Source organism: Brienomyrus brachyistius, unplaced genomic scaffold (genome assembly GCF_023856365.1).
Source record: "Brienomyrus brachyistius isolate T26 unplaced genomic scaffold, BBRACH_0.4 scaffold36, whole genome shotgun sequence".
Classification (NCBI taxonomy): Eukaryota; Metazoa; Chordata; class Actinopteri; order Osteoglossiformes; family Mormyridae; genus Brienomyrus; species Brienomyrus brachyistius.
Genome location: NW_026042311.1, coordinates 3524742 through 3545548, shown reverse-complemented (window position 1 = coordinate 3545548; position 20807 = coordinate 3524742). Strand labels below are relative to the sequence as shown.

Genomic DNA, 20807 nt, shown 5'->3' with positions numbered 1-20807 from the left:
TTCTGATGGCTTAAACACATTTTTGTAACTACTGGCTATTTTGCAAAAACTCTGCACTCAAATAAAAAAACCACCAAATCAGCAAAACAAACAGGTCTCTTGCAAAAGCTAATAAATCTTGCTTAACTCTTCAAACCTTTGTAAAAATGGTATTTTTATACCAATCAGTTAACACAAACCATCATATTACAGTTTTTTATGATTGCTTAGGCACGATTTTAAAAACAAGGCTCATTTTGTCAAAACCCTACACACAATTCACACATCTACACACACAAGTAGCAGAACATCTGAGATCTTTTGCAAAATGAAACACTTAATTCAAAACTGTACAATAATTTACCAAAAGCCCACTTTGGTACCCTATGGCGCAGACATGGTTCATACAGTCGGATTTTGTTTGAACCAATTACACACTGCTGTGCTCAATCTGAAACACTTGTAACATTTCTACCTTTCTAATGATATAGTCTTGGTTTGATTTTTTTTCTCTTTTTTGAGATATTGATAAAGAACATGAATATATTGACCAAACACAACACACGAGACAAGTACTGCACCTTGATGAACATATTTATTTCTTTTCATGTACTCAAGTCAGTCAATACTGAACATTTGAACGAAACATTCCTACGTAACAAAACATTTTTCCAGTTTCCATATGGTATTACAGTTTTTGACGATTGCTTACGCACGGTTTTCGAAACAGGGCCCGTGTTTTAAAACAGTACACACAATTAGCACAACCACTCACCCAATTAGCAAAACACTACAAATCCTTTGCATAATGAAATACTCTTGTAAAAACTATATACTTATGTTTAAAAACCACACTTTTGTACCATAAGAAACACATGTTTCACATTTACCATACTCTGTTTGCACGAGTTACACTCTGCTGTGATAAACCTAAAACACTTTTAGCACTTCTACTTTCCTATGATTAGAGTAGGCTACCATCAACAAAGTACAAATGTAAAGTAAATCCACCAAACACTACACAAAACCAATGTTGCACACTGAAGAAACTCATTTATTTCTCAACATGCCCAAAATGTTGATATGGAGATTCATAGTACTGTAACAACATGTCACTTTACGTACTGTACTGTCAGTTTACTGTAACAAAGAAAAACACTAGACATTGTCTCTTCGCCTAGCTGGATCTGGCCAGAGAATTTCATCAACATCGCAGGCAATGTTGTCATTAGCTAGACACCTTGGGAAGAAACGTCTTGAATGACGAATCCATCCTTGTATTGCTGCTACCTCCATCTGGTCACAGACCTCCTCCATGGCTTGGAGGAGGGGTACCTCAGCCTGGAGATGGTGATCATATACCTTCCACCGCCATGCCGAGAAAAACTCTTCTATAGGGTTGAGGAATGGAGAGTATGGTGGAAGATGTAGGACGGTGAAATGTGGATGTTGCTGAAACCAGTTCTGAACCAGAGCAGAGCGGTGGAAAGACACATTGTCCCAGACAACAATGTATTGCATATGATCGATTTGATTTGCTGCTGTTATGTTGTGCAACTGGTCCAAGAATGTAAGTATGAGTGCTGTGTTGTAAGGGCCCATATGGGCATGGCGGTGGAGGACCCCATTCTGTGTAATGGCTGCACAGAGTGTTATATTTCCCCCACGTTGCCCTGGGACATTGACTATAGCCCTGTGGCCAATGACGTTTCTTCCCCTCCTTCGTGTTCTCGTCAGGTTGAACCCAGCCTCATCTACGTAAATGAACTCATGCTGGATCTCCTCTCCATCCATTCGTAGAACTACCTGAAGAACAGTGTCAGGCAAAATTGTGTAGTTCAGTGTCGATGTAGTATACATATTACAGTACAGTAAAAGATTATGAGACGGTATGCAAGATCACACTGCTAAAGTGAATAAATACCTCTGCATAATCATGCCGCAGTTGTTTCACCCTTTCGGAATTGCGCTCGAAAGGCACTCGATAAATTTGCTTCAATTGAATATGGTTTTTTTTTTAGGATGCGTGCCAGTGTTGATATTGAGACCTGATGGATATCGTTGAAACTGGCATGGTTATTGACAATGTTAGCTTGGAGCTGTTTGAGTGTTATAGCATTGTTGGCCAAAACCATGTTTACTGTCTCCCTCTCTTGCTGTTCTATGAACATAGGAGGCCTTCCCCCTTGTCGTTCCTGACCCTCAATCCTATGTAGAAAAAAAACGGTAAACAATGGTACAGTATATTCAGAGGACAAGGTAACAGAAGTGCTGATACTGCATAGAATCCAGTACTGTAAAGCAGTTACTGAAACCGTGCAGATGTTCTTGATATGGTGATATTTGTACAATACCTATTTTCCAGCCGAAATGTTCTTATCACACTTGCCACTGTGTATCGGCTTAGATTTGGCTGTACTCGCAGTCCAGCCTCCCTCAGCGTCAGGCCGTGGTTGACAACGTGGTCAACCAGTGTTGGCGGATCTCATTTGTCAGATTCGGTCCTCTTTGAGCACCTTCTTGTCTTCGTCTTCCTCTTCTTCTACCTCCAGCATGGCCTCCATCTCTTCCTCTTCCTCTTCCTCTGTTGATTCCTCTTCCTCCCCTTCCTCCTCCTCCTTCCATTTTGCTTGAAGACCGATGAACTCACCTGCTGCTTTTTATAGTGCTTACACACCTGATTGGTGTGTCTACAATTAAACAAACAAGTGTTTGCACACCTGATGACTGTGTTGAACCAATTAGTTGGACGGTGCGGTAATTTGACAGTCAGTGCTTTGGTATTGCAAGGAAGTGACTTCATGATAGATTTTTGTGTGTGATGTATGTTAAGTGTGTTTAGTGTTTTGCAAATCACTGTGTGTAGAGTTTTGCAACAAGTGTGAGGTTGACAATGTGCTTATAGTTGTGCAAATATGGGCTGCTGTTTTGCTTGTTGAGTGTGCAGTTTTGCTAATAGTGTACTACTTTTAATTTCCGTGTGTAAGCAATCATCAAAAACTGTAAACATACCATTGTACTGTAAGCTTACAATAATACTGTAACAAATTACATATCCAGTTCAGTATAGAATAAAAATAAAAAATAAAAACCTAAACATCTCTCTGCCTAGCTGGATCTGGCCACAGGGCCTCGTCAACATCACAGGCTATATTTTCATTTGCAAGGCAACGTGGAAAGAATCTTTTGGAGTGACGAATCCACCCTTGTATGGATGCTGCTTCAATTTGATCACATGCTTCCTCCATAGTTTGAATGAGGGCCATCTGGACATAGGGCCGGAGATCATAAACCTTCCACCGCCATGCAGAAAAGAACTCTTCTATGGGGGAGTATGGTGGAAGGTAGTGAACTGTAAATAGTGGGTGTTGATGAAACCAGTTTTGGACCTGGGCGGAACGATGGAAAGCCACATTGTCCCAGACGACAATGTATTGCATCTGGTCCCTTTGGTTTGCTGCTGTGATAATATTGTGTAATCGGTCTAAAAATGTAAGAATGAGGTCAGTGTTGTAAGGACCCAAGTTGGCATGGCGGTGGAGGACCCCATTCTGTGTAATGGCAGCACAAAGGGTAATGTTACCCCCACGTTGCCCTGGTACATTGACAATAGCCCTGTGGCCAAGGATGTTTCTTCCCCTTCTTCTCACTGTCAGGTTAAATCCAGCTTCATCAATGTATATAAACTCATGCGGGACTTCTTCCGCATCCATTCGCAAAACTCTCTGAAATACAGCAAAATATCTCATTGCGTTATCATTATACTGTAGGTATGCTATACAGTAAAATTACATGTACTGTAAAAAGGTTATGTGTGCAGTACACAATACTACAGTCAGTAAACAAAACATACCGCCACATATTCATGCCGCAGGACTTTCACCCTGTCTGAATTTCTTTCAAATGGCACTTTATACAATTGTTTCATCAGAACTTGATGTTTTTTAAGGATACGGCCTATTGTTGACAGAGAGACCTGTAGGACATTATTGAGAATTTGGTGATCATTGACAATATGGGCTTGAATTTCTCGAAGTCTGATTGCATTATTGGCCAAAACGAGGTTTATGATCTCTCTTTCTTGCTCCTGTGTGAATATAGGGCGCTTCCCTCCTTGGTGTTCTCGACGATCAATCCTATGTTGGGCAAACAAAATACATGTAGCTTACTGTAAAATGAAACATGAATACATACCAAAACGGTTGATATAGTACATGCAGTAAGCTATGGATTTTCTGTTGACGGAAGATAAGTTTCTCACCTGTGCTCCTGACGAAATGTCCGAACTATTGATGCCACTGTGTTCCTGCTTAGGTTAGGCTGTACTCTCAGTCCAGCCTCCCTCAGTGTTAGTCCGTGGTTTATTACATGGTCCACAATTGTAGCACGAATTTCGTTACACAGATTTGGTCGTCTTCTTCTTTGTGCATGTCCTACCCCTCCTCTAGGTCTTCCTCTCCCTCTTCCTCTTCCCCTACCTTGGCCTCTTCCTCCACATTGTTCTCTCCAGATTCCCCCTCTCATCCGTACTCTTCCTCTTCTTCTGACACTGTCCATTTTTGTTGAAGACAGGTGAACTTGCCTGTTGCCTTTTTATAGTGCTTAAACACCTGATTGGTGTGTCTACATTAAGCAAACAAGTGTTTGCAAACCTGATGACTGTGTTGAACCAATTGGTTGGACAGTGCGGTAATTTGACAGTCAGTGCTTTGGTATTGCAAGGAAGTGACTTCATGATAGATTTTTGTGTGTAATGTATGTTAAGTGTGTTTAGTGTTTTGCAAATCACTGTGTGTTATGTTTTGCAAAAAGTGTGAAGCTGAAAATGTGCTTACAGTTGTGCAAATCTAGGCCGGTGTTTTGCTCCTTGAGTATAAGGATTTGTTAATTGTGAGAAAGTTTTAATTTTAGTGTCTAAGCAATTGAAAAAAACTGTAATAACTTGAAAATTGACACACTTAAGTGAACATTTTGTTTTGGCATACAGTTCATTACAAAAATGGAAAGCCCCTCATCTTGCTGGGTTTTTATCAAGGTAACGAAACACCTTAACCTGTTAATATAAAGAAAAGAAAACGATATGATTCATAAAATTAGGGCAAACATGCCATTTTTGTTCAAAAGTCCACAAAAAACATTTTAAATTGTTTTACTTTGTCGTTGGTATGTATAAAAAGACGCTCATCTGTTTAGAATAAATGTTTGTTTCCAATAAAATTCTTTGGCTTCAATGGTTTTCCGAAAAGTGGCTCTTCTCAATTCGGTTGCCGACCCCTGAGCCAGACTCACATCCATCGAGCTGGACAGAAGCATCTGTCGTGAAATTGCTAAGAGTGGCTGCATGTCTAAGCTTTTCTGTCAGTATTCAGGTAAACAAACTATGTATAGAAATGAGGTTTTCCTTTGGATAAGCAGACAGATGAAATATCTGTGTTCAGTAACAAAATGAGTTGAATAAGTACCTCTGACTGTCAGTCTCTTTCCCATGCGCTCATGCTTTGTGTGGCTCTGCACTGCCATCTGCTGACAGAATAAAGTAGCTGCACCCAAGACATGCTAAAGACATGCTGGAGAATTTCCACAGCAATATGACATGTTCATGTTCATTATAACCACATTCACGGTGCCTCCTGTTGACAGGCTTGATTTTAGCAAATTGCTATGAGTCTTCAATCAAACTGACACAAATGTATAATATTCATGGTAACTGATATTGTATTTCTCTCCCAAAGCACCTTCTGAAGTAAGAATTGTGCTTTTGGGAAACACAGGATCTGGGAAGAGCAGCACAGGAAATGTTATCCTGGGGGAAGAGAACGAGTCAGTGAAGATGGTACTGAAGTGGTTTGGGGAGGAAGCCCTGAAACACACAGGTGTCCTCTTCACACAGGCTGATGGGCTTAAAGAAAACCAAACCACTGAGGAATATGTGAAGGAGAACAAGGATCTGAAGGAACTTGTTGATAAGTGTGGAGGCCGAGTCCATGTCATTCACTCTAAGCACTGGAACAGAAAAGATAAAAATGCTCAGTCTGCAGATCTCGTGGAACAACTACAGCAAGTGATGATAGAGAGGAGAGAAGCTGGGGAATCACAGGCTGTTCAGACACTGGAGGAAATGAAGAACTGGCTGTTAGAACAAAGATCATCACACCTGATCAGGAACCAGGCCAAGGGTCAGGAAGACCTTCAAGCTCTGATGGAAACCTGGATGAATCAGAGTGCAGGAGTAACAGCCTTCAGATTAAACAGCTGCTGACAGCTATAGAGAACATGGTGACAAACAATGGCAGCAGTCATTACACAAATAAATCACTCCAGGTCATAGCAGAAATGGAGGTGAAAATGACAAAAGAAAAGATGGATGAGAGAGGAGAGGAAGCAGGGGAGTCTGAGATCAGGAGAAGAGCAAGAGAGAGAGTGAGCTGGGGCATTAGGGGCAGCAGGAGCTGCTGATGCTGGGGCAGTTGGGCATTAGGGGCAGGAGCAGTAGTAGGAATAGTGGGTGTAACTGCGGGGGGTTTGGCTGCAGCAGGAGCCATAGGAGGGGGGGGGGGGGGGGGGGCTGAAAGAGGCAGAGCTGCAGCCAGAGCAGACAGTGCAGGAGAGACTGCAGACAATGCAGCTGAAGCTGTGGCAGAGATGGCAGGAAAAACTGCGAAAGAAACTGGGGAATTGGGGCAGAGACTGAGAACAGCAAAGGAAACACCTTATAAAACACTGTAGTAGGTCACATGCAGGGAAGCAGCCGCCTGAGTGATAGATGCAAGTAAATAGCTGCTGCATTAATTATATGCAAGGAAAGAGCCGCTTCATTGGTTAAGCTGCAGGCAGGCAGGACTGTCTACTGTGACAGAAGTGTGGGGAGCCACACAAAAGCCAGTGAGACCTGGAGAATAAGCTCACACACAGCTTCAGCAGGACTCTGCTAAGACAGGATGACTCTGCCCAGCATGAATGGGGTCAACTGTGATCAAATGCTGCACGTGAATCGGGGGGTTTAACCGGCATCCTACCCACATATTTTACATACATGGGCTACCGACTGGGGGCATCAAGAATAATTTACTGTAAGAAGCAATGATAATAGAAAATAATGACAAAACATTTCTTCTCAAAGTATTATTAGTTATGTAATTAATGTCATCTAAAGATGAATGTCACTAATATTGTTTTTACAATTCATTAGCATATTTTGTCAAATGAAAATCTATACTTTTCTTCAACACAACGTGCAGCTTCTATCCCAAGCACAATCCACATTATTACTTAAAAGCTTATTGACCCTCTGATTCTGGTATCACTTACTTTTCAGTAATTTCAAATAAACATTATCTGTGCTGTATTTGTATGATGAAACCAATCCTTGAGTCCAATATAAAATAACTGAAATAAACACACAGTCATGCAAACTTCAGCACTTTGTCTTTCAATAAAAGCTGCAGCATCAAATCCAGCCAGTTCTGATCTGCCTGCCATTTTTGCCTAAAAATAAATGCTGGTGTTATCAAAAACTGTCATATAGCTATATTCCAGATTTATTACAGCCAATCACATCTCGGAGCTCCGAAGAACCTCCTTCTCCTTACATTTCCCTCCTTCTCACTCTTCCCTCAAATACTGTTACATTTGTCTTTTTTCCACACTCACACCCTATCTTGATCATACTCTGACTGCATGGCATCCTTATGCAGGGCAAACTATTTTACAGTCTTATCTTGTATAATATGACATAAACATTGAATTTGATTTTTTTATTTTCACATCCGAACACAACGCACGAACATGAAGGGATGCGTTTGCATTTGCAACCAACCCCTCCGCAAACCCCCCTGCGGAATACTGGCCACGGACCGGGGTGGGAATTCCCAAGCTGGAAGACTGTACTGCGTCATGTTAACATTAGCTAGCTAGTTAGCATGGATACAGAGTGCACCGGACTACAACTATAAAACATTTGCAGCCATTAACTTATAGGTGGTAGTAACACGGAAATGACTCTTTCTGCGTCAAAATAAGATAACTCTGTGATTTTGATACTTTATCATTTCCTTTAACTTAACCGTACCTTCCTCCCATTCCTCTGTCTCTGCTTATTGACATTTAGGAGAGTGTCAGATATAAATTAACGGTGCAAAATTATCAAAGACAGACATAACAATGAAGAGATGACAAAGACACAGTTTGAAAAGTAAGTATATGTTTTATTGTAAAGCTCTTATCCTATTTTAACTTAGCCTATCTTATGATATTTTAACTTAGCATATCTTATCATATGTTAACTTAACCTATCTTATTATGTTTTAACTTAGCTTATCTTATCCTATTTTAACTTATCCTATCTTATCTTATCCTATCTCTTTTGTACATTAACACTTAAACAGTATCTCTATTATCCCTCCGTCCCCGGCCATAACCCACAAGTCCATCAGGAACAATGTCTCTGCAGTCAGTCCTCCTTCTCCGGCCATATCCCATAAGTCCATGGATCCTTGTCAGGAGTTGCTGTTCCGCCGGTCGCTGACGCTGTCCCTGGCCTCTCTCTGGTTGTAGATCGCAGGAGCCGTTGCTGTCCGGACGACGGAGGAACTTCAGTTGGGGCCTCCTCCTCGCTCCTTCTTCCTCCAGCGTGGGTGGCCTGTCCCTCCCGCTCCACGGACGAACCCTCTGGCCCTGGTGATTTTCTTCTCTTCCAGTCTGGACAGCCGATTGTTAAAACAAGGAAAGATTATTGATATAACACATTTTATGCTCTAATTAAAGTGCTCTAATAAGGTCTCTTAAGCCAGGGCTTTACCTTCGGCATGTCAGACACCCTCCGTGTCGATCGGGGCTTGTCTGTGTCATCTGTCTTAATGACACCTTCCTTCGTCGTTATTTTTACTTTAATTGTAAGTTTAATTTTAATCTTAACTATGTTTATTTCTTTGTTCTCCATTCTTTAGATGGCAAGACACTTCAAAATGCAACCAGTCGTTAAGATGCTCGAAAGCAGTTTGAGAAGATAAGTACATGTGATTCAAAAGCAATCAAGCTGTTGTCACGGACGCCCATTCGTACCATAACAGACAATGCGATACTATGCAGCTCGTCGGCGACTTTCGGCCGCGTTCGGCTCCGATTCGACTGTAAGCAGATTGCCACTCTGACGTATGTGGCGCGAGACTCGGGCTTTCGGACTCAAACGCTCACAGCAATAAATCTTATGGAGAATCTCCATTAATCCATTTAAAACCTAAAACTGGCTGCATCAGAAGCGTTTCGGCAGTTTGCAAACCATAAAGACTATTTACAAAGTAATGAAACTGTTATATAAATGTGAATACGTGTGTAGGCTTGTCCCGAATTGAAAATCTCATGCCAACAAGCTGACCCAAGTTGGCAACCCTGCGTAAGTCGCCCCCCTTATTTTATATGCAAAAATGATCATATGCAGGGGGCACATAACTGATATGAAAGTACTCATTCGCTGTCTAAAGCGATACGCGTGGTAATGTCTTGTAGCAGCGCAAATGCGTATTTACTTTATGTGCATACGCGCTGTTATGACAAGAAATCATTGTGTATTTTAGCCTTCATGCCGCGAAAGAATTACAAATTAGCCTAAATGTTAAGATGCACGGTAATTTCTTGTCATAACAGCGTGAATGCACATAAAATAAATACGCATTTCCGCTGCTACAACAAGGAGTTGCCCCGCGTGTACGGGGAATGCGTACTTGCGCACCATGCAGTTATGTGCGCTCCTGATCATATGTATAGTATATTGTACAATAAATGCTATAATATTTAAGTCGTATCGTTTGCTGTTTTTTAATATTTTAATCATCATTTTCTTCGTTCATTCCTGACGACAATTGGGGCAGAGACTGTCATACGCTCTCGGTAACACTCACAACCAGATGTAGCACAACAGTGAAACATTTACAAATGTGACAAAAGGTCTTCTGTGTGTCCATTAATTCATACATAGAGTTTTAATCCCGTCTCATGAAAAGCTGTAGTTATGTTGCCCCTGACAATTCCAAAATTCTTTTTGCAGCAAACTGACAAACCGAATAAGCCCAGGACACTGGAAAATGCTTGAAAAACATGGTAAAGTAGATTTCAGCATTTTCTGTCGTTACATTTGTATTAGAATTGTAAGAAATGTTTTCGTTAGTGTTATTTTGTATTTTGCAGGATGTTCCTCAACAGATTGGTTCTGTGGACTGTGGCGTGTTCATGTTGATTGTTGTCACGTCACGGATCGGGGAAGCAGGAGCAGGAAGATGGAGAATCTGGAAACCAGCTAGGAACACAGGACAATAGAAGTAGGGACTTAAATGACTGGACGGGTAAAATATATTTTGACGCGGAGTTAAATACATAGAACTAATGAAAACAACTGGAAACAGCGAATGACATGGAGATTCCACACGAGGTTAACGAGGGGGCGTGGCACACGGGAGGATCGGACGAGCGCGCGTGTCAATTGTAAGAGAGACCACCTTGAATTGTTGGACGTAACACTTGTGATACAGAGAATGTATTGAAGTGTTTTTCCCCTCCCTTTTATCAGTATGCACTGTGCATGGCCTTGGTGTGTCTTGAGTATTACAAAATGCACCATGAACTGTGTATATTATATATCTATATTATATTTTTATTTAGGCCATAATATGTGATCTTGATCTGTGGTTTTTCATTGAGTTGGAGGGATTTGACAAAAACATCCTTTTAGAAATGCGTGAGGAAGTAAGTTCTTTTCTTTTTGACAAGTAGTGTATCTGTCAGGTTTGCGACACAACAGAGAAATTAAATATTTTATTTCACTCCTCAGGGTCAAGACTCTGGTCTCCAGCTCACCGCTCTCTGTTACATCTCCATGGCCATTTTGTCTGATAGTATCATTCGATTTTTCTATGCTATAGTTTTTTTATGTTTAATCATTGCACGGTATATAAATTATTATAAATAATAGTTTATTTTCCTTGTGATGTGTCTGTGCTTAATAGTATTAAATACGAGTTTAAACAACTACAGTTTCCTCAGTAATGTATTTCATGAACTGATATTTTCCCAACAAAACCCATGTTTGCATTCAAGTCTCTGTCATATTTTCTACATAATATTTGCAACAACCATTATGAAAACTTTGCAGAACTACAAGCCTCTCCAGTTGCAGCCACACCCATATCCAAACTCACATATAAGGTATATTTGTATATTGTTTCCAAGGTACCAGCATTCCTACAGAACCATGTTACATAATATATCCACATATGGGCAATTTCAGTGTGAGTCCTGATGCATTATGCATACTGCTTTCAAATCTGTCATCAAAGCATTGACTGTAAAAAACATGGAGACCAAAATGTCTCTAAAAGGTGAAAACGCAACATGTCAAGCGCCCCCTACTGGCTGGCTGCAGTACTATTATTAGCACCACCCATACCAATGTGTTTCAGTGGTAAGAGGCGATTTTCCACATTACTTTCATGTCTTTCCATCTACACAATAACAAAACATTTCTTCTCAATGTATTATTAGTTATGTAATTAATGTCATCTAAAAATGAACGTCACTAATATTATTATTACAATTAATTTGAATATTTTGTCAAATGAAAATCTATACTTTTCTTCAACACAACATGCAGCTTCTATCCCAAGCACAATCCACATTATTACTTAAAAGCTTATTGACCCCCTGATCCTGGTATCACTTTTCAGTCATTTCAAGTAAACATCATGTGTGTTGTATTTGTATGAGGAAACCAATCTTATCAACATCAATAACTGAAATAAACACACAATCATTCAAACTTCAGCACTTTTTAATTTTGTTTTGTCTTCCACTAAAAGCTGCAACATCAAATCTGGCCAGTTCTGATCTGCTTGCCATTTTTGCCTAAAAAATAAATGCTGGTGTTATCAAAAACTATGTTATATAGCTATATTCCAGATTTATTACAGCCAAACACATCTCGGAGCTCCGAGGAACCTCCTTCTCCTTACATTTGGGGAAGATGGTGGCGCAGGAGGTAGTGCTATCGTTTAGCAACTAGAGAGTTGCAGGTTCAAGCCCTGGTTTCTCCTGACCCCATCAAAGTGTCCTTCAGCAAGACGCTGAACCCCAAATTGCTCCCGGCGTGCAGGTTGGCGCTTTGCATGGCAGCCTCCGCCACCGGTGTGTGGATGGGTGAATGTGAGGCATGAATTGTAAAGCGCTTTCAGTACTCGTAAGAGTAGAAAAGCACATTTACCATGTGTGTTTTGGATTTGGATTGTATTAGTGTGTAGTTAATCGCCTATGTGTCGCAGTAACATTTTCACAGGAATTTGGGAGATTGAAGTGTTATCCTCCTGTTGGTGTAAAACTATGATATGATGCCTGTCAAAGTGTGTCAGCTTCGCCATTTCAGAACCTCTGCTAAAATCATCCCAGTATTTGCAGCGATCTTCCAGTGCAGCCATGTATTTTTTGACTTGACCACTAACACACCTCATACAGCTAGTCAATCTCTCACTGACTTTTTAAACCAATATATTTAATTATTTAATTGATAATGGTAAAATTTAACAAAATCATGGAACGGCTTACTAGTTTTTTATTGTGTTACTCTTAATTTGCAGACGTTCTAATGTTAAATTGTGTTTTTTGTTCTAAGCCAAAATACACTTGCTACCCAGATAAACAGCTTCAAACATTTCTTTGGACTGCCTAAGACTTTTGCACAGTACTGTATATATACACACATGCAGTTAAACAGATGTACAGAGAACATGCTTGAGCGATTATGACGACCATTTTGCATGTAATGACTTATACAATGAACTAACACCAGATGTTTTGGGGGGTCAGACTTTTCAACAGAGAACCAGTATAATATGTGACCCATCACCACGAAATGAGTCTTATTCCCCACCCATAAGAGTCACCCATAAGACTCATTTCATGATGATGAGTCACATATATTTTGACCAACATGTCATGAACAATTGAAAATGTAGGAATCAGCAGATGATTGTACATAATTATTTGCACGACTGAGCCAAAGCATTTGCAATTTGACCAAAAGAATGAGACTTTGCATTTATGATGTGCAAAAGGGACTCGATGATGTGGAGGTTGTACAAGTAGTTATGAGAATTTCATTTCTGATCTGAGAAATGTACCAAAGTGACTGAAAAAACCTGTAATACTGTTCTGCTGTACACTAGAGTAAATGCATGGGCTGGACTATTCACAGTCCCATAGAAGAAGCTAAACCATATTTCCTTGGAATTACATCAAATAAAATACTCTATTATTTTAGAAATCTGCTGCATGACCACAATTCTGTGTCATATCAGCCGTCTGTCAGCTATGAGAGATGAATCTCTTCTATCCTCAGCTCTCACTGTACTGTACAGATCTGTGTGGACCACAGGCTGTAAAATGTTCATGTGCTAAGGGCTCTCAAACAGAATTTCTGAAAATACTGTTCCATCCATAAAGTTTTTTGCAATTAACTTATCTTTATAATTTGCGTAATTTAAAGCCGGACAGGCCTGCAGTAGTTGCTGGGGATGTTCACATCTCCTTCTAATGAAGGATGTGGAGAAAACAATGGGGGGAAATCGCTGCCAGGATGAAAGGCTACTGTGGCCAGCAGTGATCTGGGACTGAAGTCTGCAGGAAATGGCAGGACTTCTGCAGCCTCGCAAAGTGATAACTGGGGATAAATGGGGATTGGGGATCATGCTGACTGGGCAGGGGGTCAGGAGCTGCGTCACATACACAGGACAACACAGAGGGGTCTCTGTGAAAAGGGTCATTTTTCGTAGAGACAATTCCTCACTACGGCTTGTGGGGACTGAGCGACTTAATGTACAGTCAGAAGAGCATCAGTGTGTTTTGGCCAAACTCTGTGTCTCTGTGACACGACAGCAGGCAAAAAAGGATGTAGAAAATAAGGAGTGGGTGGGAGCACTGGTTACTCTACCAGCATTACCCACTGATCTAATACCAACCGCCTCCTGTTGGCATTCCTCACTTCCTCACGGGTGGTTCTCTGCTCGACCGTGGGCATCTTGCGGTTTCTATGATGTCACACCATTTGATCTTGACGTCAGTCCAGGGACTCATCCTCTCTGTCCTCAGTGCTCTTCTTCTGGCAGGACTGGGGATGAGAGAGTCCAGTTGTTTGATACAGTGGGTTGCTCTCACTGGATGGTATAATTTAGAAGCCAATCATTTATGTCTGTTATTACAGTCAGTGACGCTAAAAGGTGAGCTTCAGTGAACAGTGTGTGGCAGCTGCAGGAACAGAGGCACTCAGGCAAACCCAAGTGCAGAATATTACCCCCGAATGGCAGCTTTTTATTAGCAACAGGGAGACCTGGGATGGGGGAAGGGTGGGGTGGGGGGGGGGGGGGGGGGGCTGAAGGGCTGTTTGCTCTGGTGGGTCCAGGCCAGTCACTGGCAACGTCAGCACTGATGATTGACAGGTCGCTGCTGCCTGTATTTTGTCTGAAATTTTGTGGTTTCCTTTCTATAGACTGTCAGGCTGTAGAGTCACAGAGAGGCTGTTCTTCCCTGACTTCAGCTCTGAAGTCAAACCTCAGAAAGCTGAATCTGAGCTAAAATCACTCAGGAGACTCAGGAGTGAAGCTGCTCTCTGCTGTACTGGAGGATCCCAGCTGTAAACTGGAGAAGCTGAAGTGAGCAGAGAATGAATATTTTATGTCGGTTTAAGTCAAGTTTATTTGTATAGCACATCTTCATACAAGAAGGTCATTCAAAGTGCTTTCCAGAAAAGATGATAAGAAATAAAATGCTTAATGCACAAAGTAAAATCGTAGGAATACATATAAAAATAAAAAATTTAATGAAAAGAACATGAAACATATAAGGACAGATATTAAAAGTGACAAATTGCCAGTCCCATCAGACGGCCATCGGTCATTGACCTGCGGCCCAGGGTGCTCCGGTCACAGGAGCACTTATGTTCCACCATGCTGTTCATTATGGACACACTGTGGGCAGCACAGGGATTCAGATCGGCCAGGCCGTTCCTCCCAATCACACCCTTCCAGGTTTCACTGTCGCTACGCACATCAGCGTTAATGTCTCCCAGCAGGACAATGCAGTCCCCACGGGGGGCACCTCCCAGCTCCCCCTCCCAGGTCTCGAAGCAGGCCAGGTTCTCTGAGCTGGTGTTCGGTGCATACGCATAAACAGTCAGACCCCCTCCGCCAACTCGAAGTGGAAGGGAGGTAACCCTCTCACTCACTGGGGTGAACTCCAACGTTCTGGCACTGAATTGGGGGGGCTATTAGCTTATTTCGCAGAGGTCACCATTTTCAAAATGAAAACGAGGCTGAGGTGGGATTAATTCCACAAAATTCGTCGATGCTACTGTGGCATATTCTTGTGAACCAGGATGTACATCTTATCAAAGACGTGAATGTGATTAAGATTTATCTTTCCCTTGATTTCCTTGTAACGGGGACACTTAGAAGCTCAGTTCAAAGTTAGAAAACACACTTTTGCAGAATCATGGATTTACAGTAGTGAGGATGTTTCATATAACCAAGCTGCCTCCTGCTATAATTCCTTACAGTGGGGCTGAAGATTTTTAGTACGAATGTACTAGCTAATCTGCAAATGTCAAAATATTGTTTCCAGCATGAATGACTAATGACTAATCGTTAACTTACCTTTAATATCAGTAATGTTCCCCTCTATTCAGTCGCTGTATCCTTTTAACAGAACTGCTCTTGATATTCAACATCCCTCCTCAGCCCATTTTTCAGCATCGTTTATGGTAAAATGTGGCACCAGCTCAAAGTTTACGGTCCAAGCCGTTGTTATGTGACTGTACTTCCAGGCTTCCACTTGGGGTGACTCCCTCCTCTGCCTCGCTTTCCATTCAAAATGGCGGCCGTGTGAAATCAGCACATAAGTAGACCCACACCTGCCCAGCCCCTCTCACCAGGGGCAAGTCAAGAGTGGAATAGAGGGGAGTCCAGCCCCTCTCAAGCCCAACCTGTGCATATATTTAGTCGGTATCTCTCTACCTCCCCAACCAGCTCAGGTTCCTTTCCCACCAGAGAGGTTACATTCCATGTTCCTAGAACCAGAACTGGTAGCCGATGATCGGTCCGCCTAGGCCCCTGCATACACTGCCACCTCATCCACATTGCACCCAACCCCCACGGCTCGCCCTGCAGAGGAGGCCCATGTAAATTAGGCGCTCACCTGCTCCAGGGAAGGGTCCCGGTCTCCCCAATGTGGGCAGGGTCACATGATCCTTAGTGTTAGTGACTCACACTTTGTCTGGCCGCTCACCCAGGAACAATTTGCCTTAGGAGACCCAAAGAGGGGCAGCTCCCCCAACAACATAGCTGCTAACCTCACAGAGGGACACGAACCCTTCCAGCACAATAGTGTCAATACATGGAAGGGCCCAAATGTCACTCCTGACCTACCAACATACTGTCCTGGCTGACCTCCATCAAGAGTTACCCACTGATCTAATACCATACTGTCATGGATAACCTCCCAGAAGCATTGCCCACTGATCTAATACCATACTGACATGGATAACCTCCCTCAAGCGTTACCCACTGACCTAATACCATATTGTCATGGATAATCTCTTTCAAGCGTTACCCACTGATCTAATACCATACTGTCATGGATAACCTCCATAGAGCATTACCCACTGATCTAATACCATACTGTCATATATAACCCCTCTCGACTGTTACCCACTGATTTAATACCATACTGTCATGGATAACCTCCCACAAGCATTACCCACTGATCTAAAACCATACTGACATGGATAACCTCACTCAGGCGTTACCCACTGATCTAATACCATACTGTCATGGATAACCTCCCACAAGCATTATCCACTGATCTAATACCATACTGACATGGATCACCTCACTCAGGCGTTACCCACTGATCCAATACCATACTGTCATGGATAACCTCCCACAAGCATTACCCACTGATCTAATACCATACTGTCATGGATAACCTCCCACAAGCATTACCCACTGATCTAATACTATACTGTCATGGATAAACTCCCACAAGCATTACCCACTGATCTAATACCATACTGACATTGATAACCTCCCACAAGCATTACCCACTGATCCAATACCATACTGTCATGCATAACCTCCCACAAGCATTACCCACTGATCTAATACCATACTGACATCGATAACCTCACTCAGGCGTTACCCACTGATCTAATACCATACTGTCATGCATAACCTCCCAGAAGCATTACCCACTGATCTAATACCATACTGTCATGGATAACCTCCCAGAAGCATTACTAACTGATCTAATACCATACTGACATGGATATCCTCCCACAAGCATTACCCACTAATCTGATACCATATTGACATGGATAACCTCACTGATCCAATACCATACTGTCATGGATAAACTCACACAAATATTACCCACTGATCCAATACCATATTGTCATGGATAACCTCCCACAAGCATTACCCACTGATCTAATACCATACTGACATGGATAACCTAACTCAGGCGTTACCCACTGATTCAATACCATACTGTCATGGATAACCTCCCAGAAGCATTACCCACTGATCCAATGACATACTGTCATGGATAATCTCCCACAAGCATTACCCACTGATCTAATACCATACTGACATGGATAACCTTACTCAGGCGTTACACACTGATCCAATACCCTACAGTCATGGATAACTTCCCGCAAGCATTACCCACTGATCCAATACCATTCTGACATGGATAACCTCCCACAAGCATTACCCACTGATCTAATACCATACTGACATCGATAACCTCACACAAGCGTTACCCACTGATCTAATACCATACTGTCATGGATAACCTCCCACAAGCATTACCCACTAATCTAATACCATACAGTCATGGATAACCTCCCACAAGCATTACCCACTGATCTAAAACCATACTGTCATGGATAACCTCCCACAAGCATTACTCACTGATCCAATACCATACTGTCATGGATAAACTCACACAAATATTACCCACTGATCCAATACCATATTGTCATGGATAACCTTCCATAAGCATTACCCACTGATCTAATACCATACTGACATGGATAACCTCACTCAGGTGTTACCCACTGATTCAATACCATACTATCATGGATAACCTCCCAGAAGCATTACCCACTGATCCAATAACATACTGCCATGGATAATCTCCCACAAGCATTACCCACTGATCTAATACCATACTGACATCTATAACCTCACTCAGGCGTTACCCACTGACCTAATACCATATTGTCATGGATAATCTCTTTCAAGCGTTACCCACTGATCTAATACTTATACTGTCATGGATAACCTCCATAGAGCATTACCCACTGATCTAATACCATACTGTCATATATAGCCCCTCTCGACTGTTACCCACTGATTTAATACCATACTGTCATGGATAACCTCCCACAAGCATTACCCACTGATCTAAAACCATACTGACATGGATAACCTCACTCAGGCATTACCCACTGATCTAATACCATACTGTCATGGATAACCTCCCACAAGCATTATCCACTGATCTAATACCATACTGACATGGATCACCTCACTCAGGCGTTACCCACTGATCCAATACCATACTGTCATGGATAACCTCCCACAAGCATTACCCACTGATCTAATACCATACTGTCATGGATAACCTCCCACAAGCATTACCCACTGATCTAATACTATACTGTCATGGATAAACTCCCACAAGCATTACCCACTGATCTAATACCATACTGACATTGATAACCTCCCACAAGCATTACCCACTGATCCAATACCATACTGTCATGCATAACCTCCCACAAGCATTACCCACTGATCTAATACCATACTGACATCGATAACCTCACTCAGGCGTTACCCACTGATCTAATACCATACTGTCATGCATAACCTCCCAGAATCATTACCCACTGATCTAATACCATACTGTCATGGATAACCTCCCAGAAGCATTACTAACTGATCTAATACCATACTGACATGGATATCCTCCCACAAGCATTACCCACTAATCTGATACCATATTGACATGGATAACCTCACTGATCCAATACCATACTGTCATGGATAAACTCACACAAATATTACCCACTGATCCAATACCATATTGTCATGGATAACCTCCCACAAGCATTACCCACTGATCTAATACCATACTGACATGGATAACCTAACTCAGGCGTTACCCACTGATTCAATACCATACTGTCATGGATAACCTCCCAGAAGCATTACCCACTGATCCAATGACATACTGTCATGGATAATCTCCCACAAGCATTACCCACTGATCTAATACCATACTGACATGGATAACCTTACTCAGGCGTTACACACTGATCCAATACCCTACAGTCATGGATAACTTCCCGCAAGCATTACCCACTGATCCAATACCATTCTGACATGGATAACCTCCCACAAGCATTACCCACTGATCTAATACCATACTGACATCGATAACCTCACACAAGCGTTACCCACTGATCTAATACCATACTGTCATGGATAACCTCCCACAAGCATTACCCACTAATCTAATACCATACAGTCATGGATAACCTCCCACAAGCATTACCCACTGATCTAAAACCATACTGTCATGGATAACCTCCCACAAGCATTACTCACTGATCCAATACCATACTGTCATGGATAAACTCACACAAATATTACCCACTGATCCAATACCATATTGTCATGGATAACCTTCCATAAGCATTACCCACTGATCTAATACCATACTGACATGGATAACCTCACTCAGGTGTTACCCACTGATTCAATACCATACTATCATGGATAACCTCCCAGAAGCATTACCCACTGATCCAATAACATACTGCCATGGATAATCTCCCACAAGCATTACCCACTGATCTAATACCATACTGACATCTATAACCTCACTCAGGCGTTACCCACTGATCTAATACCATAATGTCATGGATAACCTCCCACAAGCATTACCTACTGATCTAATACCATACTGTCATGGATAACCTCCCAGAAGCATTACCCACTGATCTAATACCATACTGTCATGGATAACCTCCCAGAAGCATTACTAACTGATCTAATACCATACTGACATGGATATCCTCCCACAAGCATTACCCACTGATGTAATACCATATTGACATGGATAACCTCACTGAGGCGTTACCCACTGATCCAATACCATACTGTCATGGATAAACTCACACAAATATTACCCACTATAAAACTTCCCGATGTCACAGTGGAAGGTGTACATGATGTTGCTCCCGGCTGTGTAGCAATACCATGTAACGCAGCGCGAACACCTGCCAAAACTGCACATTCTATGGCCTCTAAGAGAGCGGAATTCGCCATGTTGTCCCGCATCAGCCCTATCCTGCGATCTCATTGGTACAGCCCATTTTACACAAATGGGCGTGGCTAATTTGCATACATTCTCAACATTTAGAGTCTACATTTAGATTTAACATTTAGATTTAACATTTATATTTAAGTTTTATATTTAACATTTATATTTATATTTACATTTAATATTTATATATAGACAAACCATTTATATTTACATATGATAAACAATTTCGAACATAATTTACACAGCAAAAAAACCTGATGATCCACAACACCATTGACTTCTAGCTAAAAGTCAGAAAATTGCACTAAATGTTGAAAAAGTGGCAAGTACAAAAATGTTTGCTACCTTTACAAACAGCGCCCCATACCAACTAATTCCAATAACCGCTTATCCAGTACAGGGTT

At 41.7% G+C, this 20807-nt stretch overlaps 1 protein-coding gene and 1 long non-coding RNA gene across 3 annotated transcripts in view; one reads left to right on the top strand and one right to left on the bottom strand.

Moving 5' to 3' along the window:
- The window catches only part of LOC125721988 (uncharacterized), a 433000-nt gene that overhangs the window by 300234 nt on the left and 111959 nt on the right, over positions 1 to 20807 (bottom strand). The gene's annotated exons all lie outside the window — the stretch shown is intronic.
- On the top strand, positions 9032 to 10916 carry LOC125722011 (uncharacterized). Its single transcript, XR_007386057.1, has 3 exons — positions 9032 to 10074; positions 10162 to 10716; positions 10802 to 10916. It is a non-coding gene; the product is annotated as an uncharacterized LOC125722011 (long non-coding RNA).